Raw genomic sequence first — 12,434 nt, 5'->3', positions numbered from 1 at the left:
CAGACTGCTTTCCAGAGTGGTTGTACCAATTTGCAACCCCACCAGCAGTGGAGGAGTGTTCCTCTTTCTCCGCACCCTCTCCAACACCTGCTGTCTCCTGAATTTTTAATCTTAGCCATTCTGACTGGTGTAAGATGAAATCTTAGGGTTGTTTTGATTTGCATTTCCCTAATGACTAATGAAGTGGAGCATTTTTTAAGATGCTTCTCCGCCATCCGAAGTTCTTCAGGTGAGAATTCTTTGTTTAACTCTGTACCCCATTTTTTAATAGGGTTGTTCGGTTTTCTGGAGTCTAACTTCTTGAGTTCTTTATATATATTGGATATTAGCCCTCTATCTGATGTAGGATTGGTGAAGATCTTTTCCCAATTTGTTGGTTGCCGATCTGTCCTCTTGATGGTGTCCTTTGCCTTACAGAAACTCTGTAACCTTATGAGGTCCCATTTGTCAATTCTTGCTCTTAGAGCATACGCTATTGGTGTTCTGTTCAGAAACTTTCTCCCTGTACCGATGTCCTCAAGGGTCTTCCCCAGTTTCTTTTCTATTAGCTTCAGAGTGTCTGGCTTTATGTGGAGGTCCTTGATCCATTTGGATTTGAGCTTAGTACAAGGAGACAAGGATGGATCAATTCGCATTCTTCTGCATGCTGACCTCCAGTTGAACCAGCACCATTTGTTGAAAAGGCTATCTTTTTTCCATTGGATGTTTTCAGCCTCTTTGTCGAGGATCAAGTGGCCATAGGTGTGTGGGTTCATTTCTGGATCTTCAATCCTGTTCCATTGATCCTCCTGCCTGTCACTGTACCAATACCATGCAGTTTTTAACACTATTGCTCTGTAGTATTGCTTGAGGTCAGGGATACTGATTCCCCCAGATTTTCTTTTGTTGCTGAGAATAGTTTTAGCTATCCTGGGTTTTTTGTTGTTCCAGATGAATTTGATAATTGCTCTTTCTAACTCTGTGAAGAATTGAGTTGGGATTTTGATGGGTATTGCATTGAATCTGTATAGTGCTTTAGGCAAAATGGCCATTTTAACTATATTGATTCTACCGATCCATGAGCATGGGAGGTTTTCCCATTTTTTGAGGTCTTCTTCCATTTCCTTCTTCAGAGTCTTGAAGTTCTTGTCATACAGATCTTTCACATGTTTGGTAAGAGTCACCCCAAAAGGCCAAGTAACATATAAAGGAAGACCTATCAGAATCACAGCAGACTTTTCACCTGAGACTATGAAGGCTAGAAGGTCCTGGGCAGATCTCATGCAGACTCTAAGAGAACACAAATGCCAACCAAAACTACTATATCCAGCAAAACTCTCAATCACCATAGATGGAGAAACTAAGATATTTCACGACAAAACCAAGTTCACCCAATATCTATCCACAAACCCAGCCCTAAAAAGGATAATAGGAGGACAACACCAATACAAGGAGGGAAACTTCACCCTGGAAAAAGCAAGATAGTAACCTTTCATCAAACCCAAAAGAAGTTAAGCAATCAAATTTAAAAAATAACGTCAAAAATGATAGGAAGTAACAATCACTATTCCTTAATATCTCTTAACATCAATGGACTCAATGCCCCAATAAAAAGACACAGACTAACTGAATGGATACGTAAACAGGACCCTACATTTTGCTGCTTACAGGAAACACACCTCAGGGTCAAAGACAAACACTACCTTAGAGTAAAAGGCTGGAAGACAATTTTACAAGCAAATGGTCTCAGGAAACAAGCTGGAGTAGCCATTTTAATATCAGATAAAATTGACTTTCAACCCAAAGTCATCAAAAGAGACTCTGAGGGACACTTCTTGCTGGTCAAAGGAAAAATACAACAAGAAGAACTCTCAATCCTGAACATCTATGCTCCAAATGCAAGGGCACCCTCTTTCATAAAAGAAACTTTATTAAAACTCAAAGCACACATTGCACCTAACACAATAATTGTGGGTGACTTCAACACTGCACTTTCCTCAATGGACCGATCAGGAAAACAGAAACTAAACAAGGACACAATGAAACTAATTGAAGCTTTGGACCAATTAGATTTAACTGATATATATAGAACATTCTATCCTAAAACAAAAGAATATACCTTTTTTTCAGCACCTCATGGTACCTTCTCCAAAATCGACCATATAATTGGTCACAAGACAGACCTCAACAAATATAAGAAGATAGAACTAATCCCATGCCTCCTATCTGATCACTATGGAATAAAAGTGGTCTTCAATAGCAACAGAAACAACAGAAAACCCACATACACGTGGAAATTGAACAATACTCTACTCAATGACACCTTGGTCAAGGAAGAAATAAAGAAAGAAATTAAAGACTTTTTAGAACACAATGAAAATGAAAACACAACATACCCAAATCTATGGGACACAATGAAAGCAGTGCTAAGAGGAAAACTCATAGCCCTGAGTGCCTCCAAAAAGAAAATGGAGAGAGCATACATTACCAACTTAATGACACACCTGAAAGCCCTAGAACAAAAAGAAGCTATTTCACCCAGGAGGAGTAGAAGGCAGGAAATCATCAAACTCAGGGCCGAAATCAATCAAGTAGAAACAAAGAGAACCATACAAAAAATCAACAAAACCAGGAGCTGGTTCTTTGAGAAAATCAACAAGATAGATAAACCCTTAGCCAGACTGACCAAAGGGCACAGAGAAAGTATCCAAATTAACAAACTTAGAAATGAAAAGGGAGACATAACAACGGAAACTGAGGAAATCCAAAAAATCATCAGATCCTACTACAAGAGCCTGTACTCAACACAACTGGAGAATCTGGAGGAAATGGACAATTTCCTTGACAGATACCAAATACCAAAATTAAATCAGGACCAACTAGACCATCTAAACAGTCCCATAAAGCCTAAAGAAATAGAAGGAGTCATAGAAAGTCTTCCAACCAAAAAAAGCACAGGACCAGATGGTTTCAGTGCAGAATTCTACCAGACCTTCAAAGAAGAGTTAACACCAATACTCTCCAAACTATTCCACAAAATAGAAACAGAAGGAACACTACCCAATTCCTTCTACGAAGCCACAATTACGCTGATACCAAAGCCACACAAAGATCCAACAAAGAAAGAGAACTTCAGACCAATTTCCCTTATGAACATCGATGCAAAAATACTCAATAAAATTCTTGCCAACCGAATCCAAGAACACATCAAAACGATCATCCACCATGATCAAGTAGGCTTTATCCCGGGAATGCAGGGTTGGTTCAATATACGGAAATCCATCAATACAATCCACTACATAAACAGACTCAAAGAACAAAACCACATGGTCATTTCATTGGATGCTGAAAAAGCATTTGACAAAATTCAGCATCCCTTCATGCTTAAAGTCTTGGAGAGAACAGGAATTCAAGGCCCATACCTAAACATAGTAAAAGCAATATACAGCAAACCGGTAGCCAGCATCAAACTAAACGGAGAGAAACTTGAAGCAATCCCACTGAAATCAGGGACCAGACAAGGCTGCCCCCTTTCTCCTTATCTTTTCAATATTGTACTTGAGGTACTAGCTCGGGCAATTCGACAACATAAGGAGGTCAAAGGGATACAAATTGGAAAGGAGGAAGTCAAACTATCATTATTTGCAGACGACATGATCGTCTACCTAAGTGACCCAAAGAACTCCACTAGAGAGCTCCTACAGCTGATAAACAACTTCAGCAAAGTGGCAGGTTACAAAATCAACTCAAGCAAATCAGTGGCCTTCCTATACTCAAAGGATAAGCAGGCTGAGAAAGAAATTAGGGAAATGACCCCCTTCACAATAGCCACAAACAGTATAAAGTATCTTGGGGTGACTCTTACCAAACATGCGAAAGATCTGTATGGCAAGAACTTCAAGACTCTGAAGAAGGAAATGGAAGAAGACCTCAAAAAATGGGAAAACCTCCCATGCTCATGGATCGGTAGAATCAATATAGTTAAAATGGCCATTTTGCCTAAAGCACTATACAGATTCAATGCAATACCCATCAAAATCCCAACTCAATTCTTCACAGGGGAAACCGATTTTTAGAGCATTGTTCAATGACTCAGAAAGCCTCCTTCTTACATACACTAACTACACACACTTAGTGCTGCTAGAGAGCACAAACACAGGTTTCTACATTCTACAAGTTTTGGTAAGCTTCAGCAGGCAAAAAGGTTGGCATTGATCTAATATGAAAGCATGTGAATCTCATTGTCCCCGGAGATGAGGGACAGCTGACTGGTAAAACTGCCACCACGTTATTTGCCTTACTCTGCCCTTTCAGAAGTGGCTGTTCTCCATTCACAGGCAGTTGTTGAAATTGTCTTTATTTTCCTGCAGCTTCAAAAGCAATCAACTTGTCTATGAAAATCATCCTCCATTGTCAAGGCAACAATAGCCCTGGCAAACTCCTCTCTGTCTTCAAGTAGGATTCGAAAGGCATCATCTCTTCCAATTCCACACAGCAAGGAAGTGCCTAAGACTCTGCTTCTGAAGTGCTAGGTAAAATACCCTCATGTCTCTCTCTCTTCCTCAAGATGTAAAACTGGCCATTCCTTGTTGGAAAATTCTCAAGGGGATAGAATTGACAACTTAACTGGAATTACTCTGACTGTCTTTCTCTTTATAGAGTACAGTACACTTTAAGAATTGAGAACTCTTTCTTTAGTAAAAATTGGCCACAGAATGACACCCTGTGACTGTGACATGTCATTAAATTGGAGACTAAAATGTTGCTAGAAAAATAGTTTTCATGAGTATAATGCTAACTGACTGAGGCAGAGGCTCCATATTTTCTTTCTACATAATTCTGTTTTGTACCTAGTCAAGTTGGGGCATTCCTTCAAGAGTAGACTGCAGTCTTTGTGTACAAATATTTTATAGGAATAATGGCCTGAATGTGAATCTCCTGTAATTTATCACTAAAAAGTTCAAAGGGCAAGGTATTTGACTCAGGTTTTTCCTTTGTAAAATGAGGCTTTTGATGAAACCTCATCAAAATCTTGTTAAAGGTGAGGTAAGATAAAGACTATAAGCATACTTGACACATGATATATTGCAAATCTCATGTAACCTTCTCTTAGGCACTCAGTCAATAAGTTCTTACTCAGTGCTGGTGATGCAGAGAAAATATCCCCTTCTTGCTGACATTCAGACACCTTCCAAGATGCACACATGGCTTGTGCACCAACACCAGCTACCCAGAAAGTGTGGTGAAGAGTATGCCCACTGAAAGACCCACACCCTTCCTTCCTAAGGCAACTTCCTTTTTTCAGCAACCACAAATTCTGCTACCACAGTCAGCAAACTTGTTCTGTGAGAGCATTGCAAACTAGGATGGTTCCCCCGGAGTTTCTACCAAGTAAGCGCCTCACAGTGAGGCGTTTCACTATGCAAGTTTTGCTTTGCTTTGGTCAATGTTTGGATGCCCTCATGGTGAAATGTCTGGCAGTTTTTGAGCAAAGCTATTGTTATGATGAAAATAGAATGGAAGAAAGTACACAGGCTTTCTGTGGGAAATATAAAGGAGGATGCTATTCGCTCTCTTTTGAGATGGCAAGGCTCCATTCTGTGATCTATCTGGTGAAAAAGTGCTTTTCACAAAGGAATTCAGCTCTTCTGCCAAATGACTGCAAGGTAGTATTTGTTAACTTTAACTCAACTTATGAGAAAATCCATTTCTCAGATGAAAAACACATCTTCTCTCTGATAAATCAACATATAAAATGTCTTCTATCTATCTATCTATCTATCTATCTATCTATCTATCTATCTATCTATCTATCTCAGTCCTTTTCAACGTTTCAGAAAAGGAAAGCTTGACAAAATGTAATATAAGAATTCTAGCTCCATCCATTTGCCTAAAAATTTCATGAATTCATTGTTTCTAATGGCTGAATAGTACTCCATTGTGTTGACATACCACATTTTTTGCATCCACTCTTCTGTTGAGGGATACCTGGGTTCTTTCCAGCATCTGGCAATTATAAATAGGGCTGCTATGAACATAGTAGAACATGTATCCTTATTACATGGTGGGGAATCCTCTGGGTATATGCCCAGGAGTGGCATAGCAGGATCTTCTGGAAGTGAGGTGCCCAGTTTTCGGAAGAACCACCAGACTGATTTCCAGAGTGGTTGTACCAATTTGCAACCCCACCAGCAGTGGAGGAGTGTTCCTCTTTATCCACACCCTCTCTAACACCTGCTGTCTCCTGAATTTTTAATCTTAGCCATTCTGACTGGTGTAAGGTGAAATCTCAGGGTTGTTTTGATTTGCATTTCCCTAATGACTAATGAAGTTGAGCATTTTTTAAGATGCTTCTCCGCCATCCGAAGTTCTTCAGGTGAGAATTCTTTGTTTAACTCTGTACCCCATTTTTTAATAGGGTTGTTTGGTTTTCTGGAGTCTAACTTCTTGAGTTCTTTATATATATATATTGGATATTAGCCCTCTCTCTGATGTAGGATTGGTGAAGATCTTTTCCCAATTTGTTGGTTGCCGATTTGTCCTCTTGATGGTGTCCTTTACCTTACAGAAACTTTGTAATTTTATGAGGTCCCATTTGTCAATTCTTGATCTTAGAGCATACGCGATTGGTGTTCTGTTCAGAAACTTTCTCCCTGTACCGATGTCAAGGGTCTTCCCCAGTTTCTTTTCTATTAGCTTCAGAGTGTCTGGCTTTATGTGGAGGTCCTTGATCCATTTGGATTTGAGCTTAGTACAAGGAGACAAGGATGGATCAATTCGCATTCTTCTGCATGCTGACCTCCAGTTGAACCAGCACCATTTGTTGAAAAGGCTATCATTTTTCCATTGGATGTTTTCAGCCTCTTTGTCGAGGATCAAGTGGCCATAGGTATATGGGTTCATTTCTGGATCTTCAATCCTGTTCCATTGATCCTCCTGCCTGGCACTGTACCAATACCATGCAGTATTGCTCTGTAGTATTGCTTGAGGTCAGGGATACTGATTCCCCCAGACTTTCTTTTGTTGCTAAGAATGGTTTTAGCTATCCTGGGTTTTTTGTTATTCCAGATGAATTTGATAATTGCTCTTTCTAACTCTGTGAAGAATTGAGTTGGGATTTTGATGGGTATTGCATTGAATCTGTATATTGCTTTTGGCAAAATGGCCATTTTAACTATATTGATTCTACCGATCCATGAGCATGGGAGGTTTTCCCATTTTTTGAGGTCTTCTTTCATTTCCTTCTTCAGAGTCTTGAAGTTCTTGTCATACAGATCTTTCACATGTTTGGTAAGAGTCACCCCAAGCTACACAATGGAGTACTATTCAGCCATTAGAAACAATGAATTCATGAAATTCGTAGGCAAATGGATGGAGCTAGAGAACATCATACTAAGTGAGGTAACCCAGACTCAAAAGGTGAATCATGGCATGCTCTCACTAATAAGTGGATATTAACCTAGAAAACTGGAATACCCAAAACATAATCCACACATCAAATGAGGTACAAGAAGAAAGGAGGAGTAGTCCCTTGTTCTGGAAAGACTCAGTGAAGCAGTATTCGGCAAAACCAGAACAGGGAAGTGGGAAGGGGTGGGTGGGAGGACAGGGGGAGAGAAGGGGGCTTATGGGACTTTTGGGGAGTGGGGGGCTAGAAAAGGGGAAATCATTTGAAATGTAAATAAAAAATATATCGAATTAAAAAAAAGAAATATATATGCATCTATATTCATGGTATTGAATTTGAAATTTGAATTTGAAATTGGAACAGGAGGGGTTGGATGGAGGAAAGTAAGGGGAAAATGATGTAATTAGATTATAATCTCAAAAATAAAAATATTATTAAAAACAAATAAAAAAAACAAAAAGAATTCAAGAAAGCAAACAAAGCTTGGGTATGTTCTTGGAAGGATGCTCTTAAGTGAAGCCTCTTAAGGAGCTATGCTTTCAGAGATGGGGTGCTTGTAATGTGATATGGGTAGGCTCACCAAGTAGTTATCACGAACCAGGTCCATGCCAAGTCTATACAATACTGCAGAGATTTGATTCATTCATTGAACTTGACCAGTGGATGCTTGGAAAAGCTCAGTCAAGGTCTGAAGAATCTAATCTTCTTGCTGTTGAGGTGATGATGGTGATGATGATGATGATGATTACTACTACCACTACATACACCTAACTATTTTGTAATGCTTTTATTCATGTTTTTAATCTCCTGGTTGGTGTACTGGTTAAAATTGGGTTTTGAAGCTAGACTGATGAAGATATAAACCTGTTTGGCTACTTTTTAGCTGTGTAGCCTGGGGAAAGCGGTTTAACTTCTGTGGGCTTGCTTTCCCATGTCTTGAGAGCAATGAATGACATACTTCCGTTTCACAGATTTGCATAGATTCCATGTTTGCTTTCTATTATAGCATCTCATCTGGGTTAGACTTTCGCTCGCTATCATAGCACAATGACTTATTCTGAGACTGTACTTTAGGGCTTGGGGGATGTGCTTGCTGTGTCAGCCCAAGGACATGAACTGGAACCAAAGTTCACAGTGCCCATCCATGAATGCATACAGTCCCTCTCACAGGCAGTGCAAGTAGGTACCACTTCAATGGAGGCATCTCAGGAGACAGCTTCTGAGACAGAGGTTGCACAGAAAGGTCAGTGAAGAAGGGATACTGTGGAGAACAGCATTCCTCATGGTCATGAAAGGAGCAGGGTAAAAATGAGGACACTAGAGGGAAAAATGCTGGACACTAGAGGGAACCCACCAAGTAGTGGAGGAAAGGAGAGGCTCCATCCTGAAGTGGGAACAGGACAGTTCTCATTGTCTACTTGAAGGGGGCTTAAAAAGGAGAGGATAGGGGGTTAGGGCAGTGTGGCACAGTGGTGTGGGGAAGGGGGTGCCCAGGCAGGCCCCTGTCCAGGCACCTCTTCTCCCTGAGGGACCACACACACACAGGCATGGTATAGAATAGAGTTTATTCAGAGCAGGGGATGGGAGTTAGTGGTAGAGAGAGGCAGAGAGAGAGAGAGAGAGAGAGAGAGAGAGAGAGAGAGAGTAGAGAAGTGGAGTGGACCATGTGGAGAGGGGGAGGGAGGAGAGCCCAAGGGGCAGAGAAGTTAGAGTATGTGAGAGAGCAGAGAGCAAAGAGAGAGAGGAGGAGCAAGTAGCCCTTCTTATAGTGGGCCAGATATCTGGGGCGGGGCATACCTGGCTATTGCCAGGTAGGTGTGGGGTGGAGCTTAGACAGAACCCAACACTACTATGGGTTGAAACAAAGAGTCCTGGAAAGCCTTGACTCAGGGCAGAGTACAGAAAAATAATCTCAAAGCAGGTGTATGTATATACATGAATTCTTTATTCTTCTTGTCTAATTAGTATCTAGTCTTAGACTTGCAATCAGTTACTGGTGTGGTCTAGGTACGTAAGTAATTAGACACATAAATGGGCCCTGCGCGCATGACCAGCTAATAGGCATTGAGCAATCACATACTTCAATAATTTAATGTGATACAAGAGCAGAAAAGAAAAAGGTGCATTGAGCTAGGATCTGCATGCTCAACTTGTGAAGTTCAGGCATGAAGGTCAAAGCTGGAGGCCAGCCTGGGTAACTTAGTGTGATGGGTTTCAAAATAAAATTAATGGGTGGTAGAGGTCTGTATCAGTGGTAGAGTGCTTGCTTGGCTTGTACAAGGCACTGGGTTTAACTCTCAGCGATAGAAAGGAAGAAAGAAAGGGAGGTGGAAGGTAGGAAAGAAAGAATGTACCTGTAAGTGTTTCCTTGTATATGTGAATATATATTGTATACATACATTACATATGTTGTATATATTGCATATATGTATATATTATATACATTTTAAACATATATAAATATGTTTTGTATATATGTATATGTATGTATGAATGGATAGATAGATAGATCGATAGATAGACAGACAGACAAGTTATGTCACTGGGGCTGTCAGTGCGCTCCCAAAAGCACTATAGACTAACAAGACCCATAGTATCAAGCACCAGAAATCTCCTTTAGAATGATGCTCAAGGTGGTCCAAGTGATGCTCCAAACAATGCAGACTGTAGCTGCTGCCCTTGGTTGCTCTAGGGCTATAGCTCGGCCCTATTGCTGAAGACCCCATACATTTAGGACATAGAGTTCAGATGATTCGAGATAGATCTATCCTTAAAGCCTTTTCCCTGCAGTCTAGGTTCCATGGTACCAGAAAACACCAAGCTAGCTGCTTGAAGAGGTGACACAATTAATTGTCCTACCCTGGGTTGACATCCATGCACAACAATGACCAGCACGGCAAGATATTCATGATGGTGCAATAAATGGCACTCATATGTTGGTGGTAACAAACTGCTGTTTACTTGGACTTAAGACCTACTCAAAAGAAGGGAAATCATGCCTAGTACTAGAAACCCTGGCAACTTCCTGCTACTAGAGAGCACGGGTTTTAGAAGAGAAGAAGGGATGGAAAGATTGTACAAGCCAGAATATCAGGAAGTCTACTGTGACACAAGCTCCTAGAAATGGCTGCACACACAAAATCTGAACAATGGGAGTATCAGCAGCCATGCTCCAGTGGATGTGTTAGGGGTCACACCCCTCGACCCAGAACTACAGGCAGCTGATAACTGGTGAGGGGGGAAAGATGACCACTCCCAGGGATGACCCACTAACTGCTTATCCAATACAAAAGAGCCAGCCCTGAAACAGTATACACACCAAGAAAAATAGATTCAGCTGACTGTGTTGTATATTTGTGCAACTGTATGTGTACCAACAATCCTTAGGGAAGAAGCAGCTATCAGTTTGAGAGTGAGGGAAAGTCATGAAAGAAGCTGGGGGGAGGGGACCTCAGAGGGGCTAGGAGGGGGAAAGAGAAGGGGTGTGTAATGGAGTCGTATTTTAATTCAAATGTCAAACAAGACCATAGATTTCTTAATATAAAATTCTTTTTTTTACTTCAAAATGTTATTTCTTTTTATAAAATCAATTTCCTTTATGTGCTTAAAGAACACATGCATGCCTGATGCCTATGGAGACCAGAAGAGGGTGTCAGATCCCCTGGGATTGCAGTTACAGATAGTTGGGAGCCATCATGTGGGTGACAGCAATTGGATTTTAGAAAAACAACCAGAGCTCTTAAACACTGAGCTCCCTCTTTGGCCCCGAACATATTATTTCCTGCAATTTTTTTATTTAATTTTTCCACTTTTTATTGGTTTTTTTATTCATTTATATTTGAAATGTCCTCCTTCCTGGTTACCATCCCACAACCCTCCCATCCCACCCCCCTTCCCTTTACCTCTATGAGGGTTTCCTCTACCCACTCACCCACTCCTGTCTCACTGTTCTAACATCCCCCTACCCTGGGGCATTGAGCCTCCATAGGACCAAGGCCCTCCCCTCCCATTGATGCCAGATAAGGCCATCCTCTGCTACAAGCAGCTGGAACCATGGGTCCTCCATGTGTACTCTTTGATAGGTAGTTAGACCCTGGGAACACTGAGGGGTCTGGTTAGTTGATGTTGTTGGTCTTCCTATGGGGTTGCAATCTCCTTCAGCTCCTTCAGTCCTTCCCCAACGCTTCCATTGTGGTGGATGCTTCAGTCCTACTTAGAAGGTGGGACAAAATAATCACAGGAGGTAGAGGGAGGGAGGGACTTAGGAGAGAGAAGAAGGGGGGAAAGGGGGCAGGATCAGGTGTGGGAGGAGACAGGGAGAAGTACAGAAGGTCAGGAATTTGAGTGGAGGTGTGTAGCAGTGGGGGATGCGGAACTGAGGGTAGCCACTAGAAAGTCCCAGAAGCAAGAGGTTTCCAGGACCCAATGGGGATGAGATTAGCCGAAGAGACCATATCTAGTGGATAGGCACAGCCACTGGTTGATGGATTCGGGCCACTCACCCATCTCAAAAATTCTAACCCAGAATGGTTCCTGTCTAAAGAAAATGTAGAGACAAAGAGTGGAACAGAGACTGAAGGAAAGGCCATCCAGAGTGTTCACCATCTAGGAATCCATCCCATATGCAGCCACCAAATGCAGGCACTATTGCTGATGGCAAGAAGTGCTTGCTGACAGGAGCCTGGTATAGCTGTCCCCTGAGAGGCTCTTCCAGAGCCTGACCAATACAGATGCAGATGCACAAAGCCAACCAGAAGATGATCTAATTGAGGATGTGGACAACACTGTTAATTGAATATTGGTGAGGGTGTTTCCATTGTGCTAGGTGAGGAAAAAGTGGGTGCTGACCCTGATTTCACGGAGCTTCACATCTGTCTGGGGATAAAAGGCACACACAAGTTGGAACTCATAGCAGAATGGTGTGAATATTGATTGTCTGTCCTTGGAGCTCAGGGGAATCAGGACAGGGAATCATTAAGGAATGATTTCAAGAAAAGTTGATGGATTTAACCTTTTAGGGTTTAGATCAGTGGTTCTCAACCTGTGG

Source organism: Apodemus sylvaticus, chromosome 17 (genome assembly GCF_947179515.1).
Source record: "Apodemus sylvaticus chromosome 17, mApoSyl1.1, whole genome shotgun sequence".
Taxonomy (NCBI): Eukaryota; Metazoa; Chordata; class Mammalia; order Rodentia; family Muridae; genus Apodemus; species Apodemus sylvaticus.
The sequence above is the reverse complement of the archived record's forward strand: the minus strand, read 5'-3'. Positions refer to the sequence as shown.